This window comes from Sinohyriopsis cumingii, chromosome 1 (genome assembly GCF_028554795.1).
Source record: "Sinohyriopsis cumingii isolate HCF-2022 chromosome 1, ASM2855479v2, whole genome shotgun sequence".
Taxonomy (NCBI): domain Eukaryota; kingdom Metazoa; phylum Mollusca; class Bivalvia; order Unionida; family Unionidae; genus Sinohyriopsis; species Sinohyriopsis cumingii.
Window position 1 is genome coordinate 189,556,305 of NC_142961.1, and position 15,197 is coordinate 189,571,501.

A 15,197-nucleotide genomic window follows, 5' to 3' on the forward strand; every position below is an offset into this window, starting at 1 on the left:
CTGTATGTCAACATATTATTAAAATACAAACGGCAAAATTATTGAACTCCAAAATCCAAAAATTTACATAGCTAAAACATAAGGGGAATAGGCACATATTATCTCTATCTCCTTTGTATGTTGCTATAACCGTTCGTGTTTACCCAACATTACAACGAATACCAAGCTAATTAGAGAGACTGAAATGCCTAATCTATCGACAACTGTTAGTCAAGTACGGCCTATCGGTGATCCAAGTGGGACACGGACCAGAGGAACTTTGGGCAAAGAGACAGCTCTTACACGGTCATCTATGTACCTAACTTCATTGTTCAAGAGTAATCGATTTGCTTTGTTTCACATTGATCTGTGGCATTTGTAGCTAGCCAAAACAGTATCTACCACCCTGCTATTGGATAGGATGATGCTGAAAAGCTGATCCAATGAAATTGTTTCATCTACTAAAGAATAATCATTGATGTCGCTATAATGAAAACCTAACAGATCAGGTAATTAGCTATTTGATCGGTCAATTGAATTCGCTTGACAAGGTGAGTTATTCTTTATTCGGAAGATTGCACTTGTTTAAAACACCGTTGAAAGAAACTAATCCAATCAGATTGCTTGCTACATTTAAGAAGAAGAATTGTTGTGAATAGTCATAATGGCCTCTGTACACAAGGATACATGGTCTATGTAAATATTACCAAAATAAGCCTTATACACACATTTTCTTTTCGCGTCTTTTCACATCAAATCATATTAACATAATGAACGTCACCATATAGAAACCCAACCGATCAAGTAAAAATCACTCTGACTCGTCAATAGATTTCGATGTAAATGATCTAGTTCCGGGGCATTTTCATGTGTCATACGTCAGATGACAGCCGATATAAGTTTGAAGTAAACCGAATTATGTATTCCATATCTTAACATCAATCTTAGTCGAATAAATTTTACTTGTGTTCAGTTCAGAAGGTTTAATTTAATTATTTAAATAATTCATTGGAACTACAAAGTTTACTAAATCACGTTTTTGGTATTTCTGACTTCATTCAATGACATTTTAGATTATATAATTATGATACATCAAGCCAGTTGGCACATTATCACATTGGAGACTACTGGCACATCAATACATTCAAAACTGGAATTCACTCTAAATACCACTAGAATTCATTCGGAATACACTATACTTCTGGACTTGTGATATAACTTTTAGTATTGTTTGGGATGTAATTCACACTACTTTATGTTATTTTTAAATGTTCACTTTATAGTCGAGGGACATAGATTATATGCTGAATTTTACAAAACTTGTTTTTTGTTCGCTCTTTTCTCTTATTTGGCTTCATACCATCAAGTCGTACAGATTTATCCTGCTATAACTAAATATAAATTCTACACCTTTTGTCCTATTTGTTCAAAATTTGCAATGATGCAGTGTAGATGAACTATTTATGCAAATTTTAACACATAAAAGTCTTTATTTTGCTGAAAAGAAGCTTGTATGCTAATAAATAGGCGGATCACTGTCAACAGGTCAAGGACAATAAAAATCAAAATTATGGAGCTAATCTCGAGAAAAGTTCAATGTTAGATAGCGTCTGAATACGATTATAATGACTTCACATACTATTGTGGTATAAATTTGTCGAAACTTCGCACGCAGTTCTTTTCATGCGAAGTAGTTGTACACAAGTTACCAACGCAACACCTGTCCATGTGTATTGCGTAAATATACACTATACGCCTGACACACACGCAACACCTGCCTATGTGTACTTATTAGATATGCACTAAACATCTAAGACCTACACAACACTTGCTCATGTGTATTGAATTTTGACATTTTAAATATGAAAGCTTATGAGCCTATCACTTTACAAATGTAATATTCGGATCAGAAAATCTAAATTTGTTAATCGCCTGCTTTGCATTCTTAAATCAATGTCTCAACGCGACACTATGACAGTAATTTTGGTGCTGTATCTCGATCAATTGCTGTTTGACAAAGGTACCATTTCCTTCAAGTATCATCCGCAGGTCACGTGATTTTCCGTGGCTTTATAGGGTGGTGTAATTTTGGCCTGGCCTTGTTATTCATATTTTACAATCTAGCATGTACATAGGGTATGACGAAGCTCGTTAATAATTTACAAAGAGTAAAGGCCTTTAATGAGGCTTGTTTTTCATTCTCCCCCACCCCATTGTTTAATTATGTTTTCATTAATTTCAGATCCCACACAGACCAGATACTCCCTCCGTATAGAACGTAAAACTGTATGCAGTTATTGGGCATGTGCATAGTTTGTAATACATTAACACGATGACCATCATCTTCAATGACCATCATCTTCAAGAGATTTCATATAGTCTGTAATACATTAACACAATGATCATCATCTTCAAGAGATTTCATATAGTCTGTAATACATTAACACAATGACCATCATCTTCAAGAGATTTCACATAGTCTGTAATACATTAACACAATGATCATCATCTTCAAGAGATTTCATATAGTCTGTAATACATTAACACAATGATCATCATCTTCAAGAGATTTCATATAGTCCGTAATACATTAACACAATGATCATCATCTGCAATGACCATCATCTTCAAGAGATTTCATATAGTCTGTAATACATTAACACAATGACCATCATCTTCAAGAGATTTCATATAGTCTGTAATACATTAACACAATGATCATCATCTTCAAGAGATTTCATATAGTCTGTAATACATTAACACGATGATCATCATCTTCAAGAGATTTCATATAGTCCGTAATAGATTAACACAATGATCATCATCTGCAATGACCATCATCTTCAAGAGATTTCATATAGTCTGTAATACATTAACACAATGATCATCATCTTCAAGAGCTTTCACATAGTCTGTAATACATTAACACGATGATCATCATCTTCAAGAGATTTCATATAGTCCGTAATACATTAACACAATGATCATCATCTGCAATGACCATCATCTTCAAGAGATTTCATATAGTCTGTAATACATTAACACAATGATCATCATCTTCAAGAGATTTCATATAGTCTGTAATACATTAACACGATGCTCATCATCTTCAAGAGATTTCATATAGTCCGTAATACATTGACACGATGATCATCATCTTCAAGAGATTTCATACAGTCCGTAATATATTGACACGATGATCATCATCCTCAAGAGATTTCATAGAGTCTGTAATACATTAACACGAAGATCATCATCTTCAAGAGATTTCATATAGTCTGTAATACATTAACACAATGATCATCATCTGCAATGACCATCATCTTCAAGAGATTTCATATAGTCTGTAATACATTAACACAATGATCATCATCTTCAAGAGATTTCACATAGTCTGTAATACATTGACACGATGATCATCATCTTCAAGAGATTTCATATAGTCTGTAATACATTAACACGATGCTCATCATCTTCAAGAGATTTCATATAGTCTCTAATACATTAACACGATGATCATCATCTTCAAGAGATTTCATATAGTCCGTAATACATTAACACAATGATCATCATCTGCAATGACCATCATCTTCAAGAGATTTCATATAGTCCGTAATACATTGACACGATGATCATCATCTTCAAGAGATTTCATACAGTCCGTAATACACTGACACGATGATCATCATCTTCAAGAGATTTCACATAGTCTGTAATACATTAACATGATGATCATCATCTTCAAGAGATTTCATATAGTCTGTAATACATTAACACAATGATCATCATCTTCAAGAGATTTCATATAGTCTGTAATACACTGACACGATGATCATCATCTTCAAGAGATTTCACATAGTCTGTAATACATTAACATGATGATCATCATCTTCAAGAGATTTCATATAGTCCGTAATACATTGACACGATGATCATCATCTTCAAGAGATTTCATACAGTCCGTAATACACTGACACGATGATCATCATCTTCAAGAGATTTCACATAGTCTGTAATACATTAACATGATGATCATCATCTTCAAGAGATTTCATATAGTCTGTAATACATTAACACAATGATCATCATCTTCAAGAGATTTCATATAGTCTGTATTGATAATGTTAACAACGTTCTGTCATAATCACGATATGTCATTTTTGCATAACTTATTTGACAATGCCCTTTTCATGCAAAATGGACGTCGAAAGACACCAAAAGTTAAGGAATGTGCAATCGTGTGCCGTCACCACAAATAAGACATGCATTGTAAACACGACACGAGTGTTGCTACAAAGTTTCTTTTAATTCAACTGGGAGTGATCATTGACATCGTGATGTTTTTGAGTTACCACAAAAACCCATCGTACTCAGCGTGATGTCTTCATAATTCATATCGTCATTTTTATTACAGACCTCGAAGGTGAACATTCACTTTATACGTTTCAAAATACAAATAATATTTAATTATTTTAATTACAATATACATATATTATGTGAAAAGGATATTTCACGTGCAATGTAAAATATTTATATATACGTTGTAGCTAACTGTTGTTTATACTGATACGGATCAAACACTGATAAAGGACCAAATAATGAATATGCAATGAGCGGGTATTGGTGAGGTTTAGAGCAATTTGGTGTTGTTTTTTTTTTTTTTCTTCTCCATAATATTCCCTTCCTTTGCTTCAGTATATGTGTCTAAAATGGAATAAATGGTGTGTACGTATCAGAAGATGAAACAATACTGTACGCATGATTTAAAAATTTCCGATTTAAGAAAGTAAGAAGACCCTCCCCGACAAATATCATTTTGATATACATTTGTAGAAATATCATCTATCTCTTCAATCACACAAGTGAAGCATAAAGGCAAAGCTGAAATATCCAAAGGTATGACACATGTTAACGTCGTTCTAGTACGATATAATCACTCTTGAAGACGTTATCAACAAATGCATAAAAATAAGTACCAGTATAAACAGGATATTCTTCGACCTCCCCATTGAATTATCTCAATTTTAGACGTTAACACTTTGATCTCACCATTGAATTATCTCATGAAAAACGTTAACACTTTGATCTCATCATTTAATTATCTCAATGTTAAACGTTAACACTTTGATCTATCATTTAATCATATCAATGTTAAACGTTAACACTTTGATCTCACCACTGAATTATCTCATAAAAACCGTTCACACTTCGATCTTATCATTTAATTATCTCAATGTTAAACGTTAACACCTTGATCTCACCATTGAACAATCTCAGTGAAAAACGTTAATACTAAAGTTAATATAAACTGTAACATTGAAGTTACTCTTGGGTGTGGATGGGCGTACTGGCGTCATCAAGGCTGTCTCGGCAAAAGTGGCTGAGCAGAATGAATAAAATGAAACTAATATGCAGGCATTTTGTGTTTGTAAAGTAGACATAATTAAAATAAAACAAAACTGTTTAGATGTATTTCAAACATTACTATGAAAACCTACATAAAACTGAATTCCCTACGAATCCAGGTATGTATTCACACAAATGTCACAAGAAACCAAACTTTACAAATAGAATGGTAAAAGAATATTCACCCGATAACTAGTTTTGCAGAAGTACTTAAAAATGTAAATCAGGTTTTAAATAATGAATGACTTTTTGTTCTGATTAGTGTCGATCAAAAACACCCAGGTGCATGACCTCGGGGCCTTATTTCAAGTATCTCTTGCAACAACCGTTTCAAACTTCACAACAGTTTCCATTTAAATTCAGTGATTTTGTACAAAATATCGCAATTTCCCAATCTTTCAATCCACCAGCTCATTGAAATAACGTGTCAAGTTTCGCCCACTTTTCGTTAACGAACGGGTAAACTGCAATTCTCGGACTCTCCATTTACATTGTATGTGCTTTGGGTACGGCTATGAAATTCAATCGGAATATTTACGGCTGCACGGGAATAAAGGTGGGAAAGGTGATAGATGTATTTATCCCGACTTAAAGGACAAAAGGTCTTAACCCCGTGAGCTTTGCCACGATCACATTCAAATGTTAAGAATTTAGGTATAAATAAAGAATAAGACACAATTGGGTAATTAGAACCTATTCTTACTACCAAATCGACCGAATCTATTATTATTAATTATTTTGCTGATACTGAAGGTTTTGAAAACTGGATCGAGATGCTTGACCATAGATTCTAAAGACAAACGTAAAAACTCAAGAGATTTTGCATAGGGTAAGAAAACAAGTTCTAAATGAAGACTTTGTTGAAACTTTGATTATGCGCCATGGTTTACAAGTTTTGAACAACTTAATGCTTCCCTTATATTGTGGTTCAAGAACGTTCTTTTCTGGCACTGCATTTTATTTTGTTGTCCAACATTGAAAAATCGCAAAATTCATGGGTCATTGCAAGGTCTATATAAGATTCCTTTGAAGTTATTGGCGCTCTACTGGCAGTAAAGAATTTCTAGAAATTTAAGATAAGAATGTTGCTTTTTTTATTACTGCCTGGTATTGAACTCTTCATAATATCCAACATACCAAATTTGGTATCAAAAATGTTTCTTTCATGTCTGAATTTGCTTGGTTAAAAGATACATGTAAGTACAGGAAAATGTATTGTTTTAATCGATGTCCTTGTACCTGATATCATGGGCCGGAAATCATTCATCTAGTCTCAGCTAATTTCAAGATATACCCATTTGCACAGTTTGATTAAATCTATTATTAGTTTAAAATTGAAAAAGTAAATACAAGAATCGTACTTCTTTATGCTGTGAAACTCAGCAGTCAATGTAGCTAAATAGCTGAGTTGAAAACCATTCAATCAATATCAGATTTCTGACTTATACCTGTTGCTTGGAATGCATCTAATTAACCAGACTGGTCAAAATTCACTTGTACTTGTACAAGTCTTTGTATTCAAAAGCTCAATGAAGTACGAAAATGCAATCAATGACCCTTGACTCGATTCCAGGTTTAATTACGTTTGGTTTTCAAATTTCCTTCACAGAAGTATAATTATGTTTGTGGTAAGACCTGCACCATTTTCATTCATAACCAATTAAATAGTGCAAGAGGTGTTTAAGTGAAAACCCTATATCAGTGTCACCATTCATATTCATATGGTCACCACAGACCCAAATTGGAGGTCCAAGTGCAATCATTTCATTTCGGACCAACTAGACATTATAAGAAGTCGTTTACTAAAAACGTACGTCATTAAGATCATCCATTTAGCATGGGTAGCGATAATAGGGTTTCACCACATTGGATGTTAAAACAAGGGAACCATTTTCATAGGACCAATTATGCATCATAATTAGTCTTAAAACAACAACCAGAAAGACCATCCATTCAGGAGGAGCAGCGATAACAAAAGTACAAGATGGCTACCATGGTGGACATATTGGATGTCAGACAGGTTGTTGATATTAAGGGTATGTCTTGAAGCCTCCTTGTCCTCAGAAGCTTTCTTAGTAAACTAATAAACCATCACTGAATGCGGGAGCAACATAAACTAAGAATGGATCCCATAAAGTCTCTTCCGAAAGCTTTGGACACTGGTATGAAGGAAGGATAACGTAAACCTCTATTACTTGCCCTGAATGGTGGTAATGAAGAAGGAGACTCTAGTTGAGGAGACGGTCCTGCCGTAACCGGTTCTTGTGGAAACTCATTTGAGTCAACAAAAGTGAAAAGGCATCGTTGTCCTTGCCTTACTTTTTAGGAGAGACAGTTCTATCCTATCTGCCATCTTCTCTTCGATTTTTCTTCTTTCAAAGAATGGGATAGACGATCCCTTTTCGACGATCTACACACAAACAAACACGACAACCATCGGTACGCATACAGTCAGCAGCCAACCCCCCCCCCAAAAAAAACAGGTGTGGCCTTCTTATGCTAGCATTTACAATCACCCTGAGACTTAATTATATTCTGAAGAGAAAGAAAATCCTACATAAACAAACTCAACCAGAACTAAAATAGGTAGGTTATATATACCCTGACACTGATCATTTAAAGGGGTAAAAAGTTAACAAGGTACCACATCGCTAAGCAAGGACAAAAACCCTTCAAAATTAACAAACAGGGATGCAGACACACATACATAATACAAAGAGAGTGGAGAAAATGGCTCAAATGAAAAGTATACATTGGTCCGGAAAGAGGCATAACGACAAAAACGAAGATATTCCTCATGTTGGATAGGAGTAAGTAATCAGACTGTGATCGTGTTTGGTTATTTTCTGAACCTCCAGTTCCTACTTCTAAGAGGAAATAATTAGTTCGGACTGTGGGGGACTCACCGACCCAGAAAAGGAAAGCATTACTGCTATTTAATCTTAAATTTATTTATTTTACAAAGTTTGAGACCACTTTAGATGGGTGACTCATATCACCTAGGTTTAACAGATTATTCATTATATAGTCCTTCCATTTTGTATCGTATGTTTTCTCCAAAATGGTAAGTATAACATTCGCTTACCATCCAATGATTTGTACCCTTTCCAATATTAAAAATAACATCAAGGATAAAACAATTTTTGTAATTATTTCGAACCTGATCGTCGCCCGGTCGCCCTCGAAATTTTTATCATGTTTGTGTTTCAAACCAAAATGTACCTATCCATGTAAACAAACATATTTCGGTATCATGAACAGTCCATTTTCAGTAAAACCTATCTGCATTCAATATTTGCAATGTCCAATTTTAATATTTCTAAATGAAATTGAACCAATAGTAAGGTGTAACTTGAGTAAATGGTGACTGGAGATCTCGGCCCACAACATACTCTGCCCATAACAAAATCTGCTAATTACAGGTAAAGTACATACCAACTTCAGTAAGACTGTTACGTTCGGTGCATCACCATCTAGCAATGCCGGTTTCGGCCCAAAGTTTACCTTTGAACTTGTATGGCTTTGCAACATTTTATATTATTTAACAATAAATACCAAATAAAGTCCGTTTTTCGAATTAACCGTAATAAACAAACAATACCGTAAATAGTTTTAAATGTTCGTGCTGTTTGTTGAAGGATTCGACAAAATATTGTTCTAACATTAAATAGTGAGGAAACCAGTCACCTTTTGTAAATGGGTTTTGAGTCCAAAAAAGCTAACATTAAATCGGCCTTTAATCTTTGCATGAACCGACACACACACACACACACACACACACACAGAAAACTCGGCAAAATTAAAGGATTATATCAATGCATCAAGGGTTACAAACCACTGCGTCGAGTGTTCCAGAGTGCAAAGCAGCATGCCTTTGCTTGTGATTCCTGTAACTTGTGGCAATGCAGGTTATGGAATACACGGCTAGTGATATTCAATCTCGTTTTGTATGGAATCACACCTTTAGGTTGACCTCGTCCAAAAATGTCCACGTTGATTTTGCCGTACGTATTTCTTGGGGCGTGTATATAATTATAAGAAATATTGATGTACGAGTCACCATATAAAGGTATATGTAATCAAATTACACCAACTACTGAAAACGTCGGTGCTGAATATCTACATTACCTGTATCACTTGAACTGGATACTAACAATCATGCACAAACGCACTAAACATAAAAAACATACAATCATTTAAAAAAAAAAACTGTATCACCATTAACAAAGGACATTAATCCACAATTCCATCTTACTATAGTATAAATCGTGTACCTATGGTACGAGCAATTAATGGGCCGATTAAGGTAGACCGATTTCGTTATGGGCCGGGACGGTCAGTGGGTCAACTGCTATGGGCCGAGTAGTTCGGAATCTTGTATAAGATTCAAGCGGATGCTACTTCCAAATCTATGAAAATATGGAGACCATGTTACTAAAGAAACTCTCGTTTGATTTTAAACGCCAACAAGTTGACAGTATTAGAGACCCCTGGCGACAATCAGGTTAGAAATTATTAATTGAAGAATGAAACACGCAGTAGGGTTGTTGTTCTTCTTCTTCTTCTAGGGTTTAACGCCATTTTTCAGCACAAGATAGGCTATACATGGCGGCCAATATAACTGGTGGAGGAAGAACCCTGGAAAACCCAGGGAAGAACCACCGACCAACGAGAAACTACTGGCAGGCTTTCCCACGTACCCACGCTAGCCGAGCTTAGGACTGGAACCCACGCAGACAGAGGTGAGATGGCAGTGATCCAGAACGGTGAACGTTTTAGACCACTCGGGGCCCCTACGCAGCAGGGTAAGGGAACACTATAAATCATTCGATATTAAAGCTTTTCTAACAAATGCTTCAAGAAGTCTCTCTCTTATATATATATATATATATATATATATATATATATATATATATATATATATATATATATATATATATATATATATATATATATAGTGCTTCTTTGATTGATTGATTAATTGATTGATTGATTTGGGTGTTTAGTGGGAGAGATAAGAGAAAGGTATAAGATTTTTGTATATAGGCTGTAAAGTTGTATTCGGATTATTTTGGGTTGAGGAGTTATGTTATGATGATAGACTTATCCAGTGGCTTTATCAACATTGTCTTTAAAAGCTGCTGTCCGTTCTGGTTGTGAAGTTTTGACATTCTCCTGAAGGCAGATAGCTATTAGCTCATGTTCTTTAAGTAGAAGACTAGCTTTATCAATATTTGCCTTAAGATCTCAGCAATTCCACTGTAATACTGTATCAGACATTTACGGAAACAGTGCAAATACAGGACTTGTGGCAGTGTTCGCTGTTGTGGTATCAGGGGACGCTCGTGTCCACACTCTCCAGACATCCAGACATATTAAAGAGCTTGACAAGATCGTCAGATCCGTTCGGAAGTCTAATGGAGTCTTTAATTCGCTCTTTATTTGGTTTAGAGCATGCTTTTCCACTGGTGTCAGTTGTTGTTGTTGGGTTTAGCGCCATTTTTCAGCACACGATATGCTATCCACTGGTGTCAGTGGTTTGCTCCTATTTTGTTGAGCCGGATCTTAATCATTCCTCTGGAGACAAGATGGCCGCTATCGCTTAACCGGCTTGAAGCAGCTGTTCCGTTTTTAATGCCGTTTTCATGATATTTGTGCTTGTTGCCTGTTTTCATCTTCGTTATTGTGTTCATTATGTATTGGCTGTTAAATTCGTATGTGTTTCTTCATCTCCTTGTTTTGGAAACGAGAATAATTAGACTTTTTCTCAGCTGTCTTGCTCCACTGTTTTTGAACAAACCGCCAGTCAACCTGTTTATGCTACGATGGACCCTCATTAATTGCTTTAATTGTTCACTCCTTGGCTCTCCACACTACATTGTGCTCTAGACTAAACGAACTGGGACTACATTCATCATTACCTAAATGTAAACAGAAGCGAAAAAAGAAACGTTATTTCAAAGCTGGCCGGCGTAGAACAGGAAGAAGAGTTCCAGTTATCTCCCTTATTTCGGCACAACCATTTAAAAAATTTCGACCGTTAATTTAGATAACCTAATTCAAATCCCAATTAATTCGTCAACCTTTGTGTCAACTATCCAAAAAATACCTCTGCGCATTGCATTATTCAATGCCCAGTCAGTAGGACCACCGAAAAAGCGCACAGAAATAGTTAATTTTATCAACGACCAAAATGTTGACATATTTTTCTTGATAGAAACATGGCTAAAAAACATCAGGCGATGAGCCCAAGTGTGCGGATCTAACACCCACTGGTTACTCCATCAAGTCGTTCCCCCGTAATTCTCGCGGAGGTGGAATTGCTGTCATCACAAACAACTCCGTGATAAAACGTCTTAACTACACCACAACATTCAATTTCGACCACACATTGTTTGAACTAGTCCAAACCACATTCACAATGGAGCAAAGGTCAGTCAATTTTTTCTGCCTATACCGCCCTCCTCCTAGTAGAAAAAACAAGCTGGCTGACTCTCTCTTTTGGAGCAGTTTCCGAATCTCCTTGACTATGGAAATTCGATAGGTGGCAACCTGATTATTCTTGGAGATTTCAACTTTCACTTTGACTGTCCCGGAAACTCAAATACATCAAAACTCATAGATTTCGTTAATGTTTTTAACCTCAAACAGTCAGTTAATCACCCATAAACATGGTCACATTTTAGACTGGATTCTTCATAGACCTGATGATAACATTCTACTGTCCTCGCTGGTATCCCATGACCTTGCATCAGATCACCTCTGCATTATATGCCATCTTGACGTATCAGTCCCTAACCAACCACCTTTATCTGCTACTAAGAGAAAGCTCCGTATGATAAATAGAACCAAACCAATGCACGACATCCAAGCTAACCTAACAACTTGCTTACCTCCTACCGCAGAACAACTCGATAACTGTCTGCGTTCATTACTTGACAAACATGCCCCAGCTACCAAGTGCAGAGTATCGATTCAAAAGTGTTCTCCATGGTATAGCAGTGTTAAGGAACCAGCTTCACACTGCTAAAAGAGACCGCCGTAAAGCTGAGAGGCTCTGGCTTTCCACCAGACTCACTATTCATAAGCAAATCTATGAAGTCGCTAAGAAGAATGTCACAGATTCAGTCCATGCAGCGAAATCAGCCCACTACACTACTAAGATCATGGAAAGTTCCAGCTGCAAAGAGCTCTTCGAGATTACTAACAAGCTAATGTCAAGGAACAAATCTACACCAATTCCAACTAACTTCTCTCCAGTCGACCTTCCGGATATGTTTACAAATTTCTTCCGTGACAAAGTATAAACCATTAGAGATTAGCCTGACATCACAATTTCAATTGACTCGTCGTCACCATACAGTTGGGATACAGAATTCTAGCGGCAACCATTAGCAGCATTTGAACCTGTCTCTATGGATTTCGTACGTACAATCGTGATGAAGAGTACACCAAAGTCATGTGAACTTGATCCAATTCCAACATCACTGCTGCCTTCACTAACTGATGTTATTAATACCTCTCTCTCATCTGGGGAATTCTCATCATTTTTCAAAACTGCCATTGTAAAGCCTCTGCTGAAGAAACCAACACTAGACCATAACGATTTAAAGAACTACCGTCCAGTTTCTAATCTCCCATTCATTTTAAAAATCTTAGAAAAGGTTGTTCTATCCCAGCTTGTATCTCATCTAAATTCAAACAGTCTTTTTAGTAATGTACAATCTGCATATCGCCCTTGCCACAGTACTGAAACTACTCTTCTAAAAATAGTTAATGACATTCTCTCTGCGTTGGATAGCGGAAAGATTACAGTCCTCACCCTCCTTGATTTGTCTGCAGCGTTTGACACAATAGACCATGATCTATTACTTCACCGTCTCCAGCATGTATTTGCCATTTATGATACAGCCTTACCGTGGTTCAAGTCCTACTTGGTCAACAGGACACAAATTGTATCTGCAAATGGAATACACTCCAGCCCAGTTGATCTATGTTGTGGTGTTCCACAGGGGTCTGTTCTTGGACCTGTTCTCTTCATTCTGTAGACTCAGCCACTCTCAAGTGTCATAGATCATCATCCAGTGTCTCTCCAGTTGTACGCTGATGACACCCAAATATACAAATCTAGCCACCCAACTGAAGTTGATGTTACCATCCAAGGTGTAGAGAGGTGCATTTCTGATGTGAAATCATGGATGACTTGTAACAAGCTGCAGATGAATGATGATAAAACTGAGGCCATTCTGATCACAACACAAAGACTTTCTCATTCACATCCTTTACCTCAAACAATAAATATCAGCAACGCCAACATTAAATTCACACAATCAGTACGAAACCTAGGTGTTACTCTGGACAGTACTCTCACATTGCACCAACATGTCATGAACATATGCAAGGCTGCATATCTTGAGCTGAGACGAATCAGCTCAATTCGCAAATATCTTTCAGTTGATGCCACTAAAACACTTGTGTGTTCATTAGTACTTTCAAGACTGGACTGTTGTAACTCAATTCTGTCTGGTTCATCTCAATATCTACTCCAGAAACTTCAAAAAAGTTCAAAACACAGCTGTTCGAATCATCCTTAGAGTACCACGATCAGAGCACACCTTCCCGCTGCTCTGCACCCCACACTGGCTATCCATTCGATCTAGAATCAAACACAAAATCTGTTCTCTGTGCTACATTTCACTGTCGGACTCTAGTCCAACATACCTATCTGACCTCACCCATGTGTACACACCAGCAAGATACTTACGCTCCTCTTCTGACAATCGTTTACTCATTATTCCCACTATGAAAACAAAGTCATATGGACAGCGTTCTTTTGCATATCAGGGCCCAGCAACGTGGAATGAATTGCCCACTGAACTTAGACACAAAGACACATTCAAGAGGGCTCTCAAAACTCACTTATTTCGACTGCAAGAACAAACTTAAAGACCTAATAATGTTTCCTACCTGAAATATTCTCAGCATGTTTTTTTTTAATTGTTTAATGTTTTTCTAATTTCATGTTGTTTGTTTTTGTAATAATATTATTATGTTTCTTATCTTATAAATGTTACCTAATGTTGTAAAGCGCTGAGAGCTTCTAAAGATTAGGCTCTATACAAAGTCCTCATTATTATTATTATTATTATTATTAGAGCTGGGTATCATACAAGTCGTACTGTTTCTGTGACCACTGGGATGAGAGGGTTGCAGTTCTTTATGGGCTGGATTTAACTGGTATTGTGTTTGCAGCAATGGGATTCTTATTTGCTACACTGTCACAATGTAGCCAGCGCAAAGTTTTGGCAAAATATCGACGACTGAGATAAGATTTAAGGGATATGATGGCAAGTTTGTTCTCGGCCATGATTTGTTTCAATTGACAATCCATACGCTTTAGCGATGGTAGGAGCTTCCTTCAAATGATCGATACCTCCAAAAATAATTGTCGAAATGTACCATTGCAACGGCATAAAATGTCCACGTTGGAGCGAGAATATTCTAATATTTCTTCTTGATAGTCGAATTGGTTTGAAGAGCGAGTTTTTGGATAGAATTCATGTGCTGGATTGCTGGCCTGCATGTTGGATGATACATAAAAAAAATCATAACATTACATTTTCGCTTGTTCCCAGAGAGACCCACTCATGTAAACTTATGGATAATTTTAACAATGGACATCCTGTACATACCCAGAATAACTCATCTTTAGGTCAACTCAACAATGTAGCTCCGACTGAGTTCAGCCACTTTTAACAAGGTTTGAATGTACCCCTAAGGGGCTGTCCATTTAGTACCTTCGCATGGAGGGG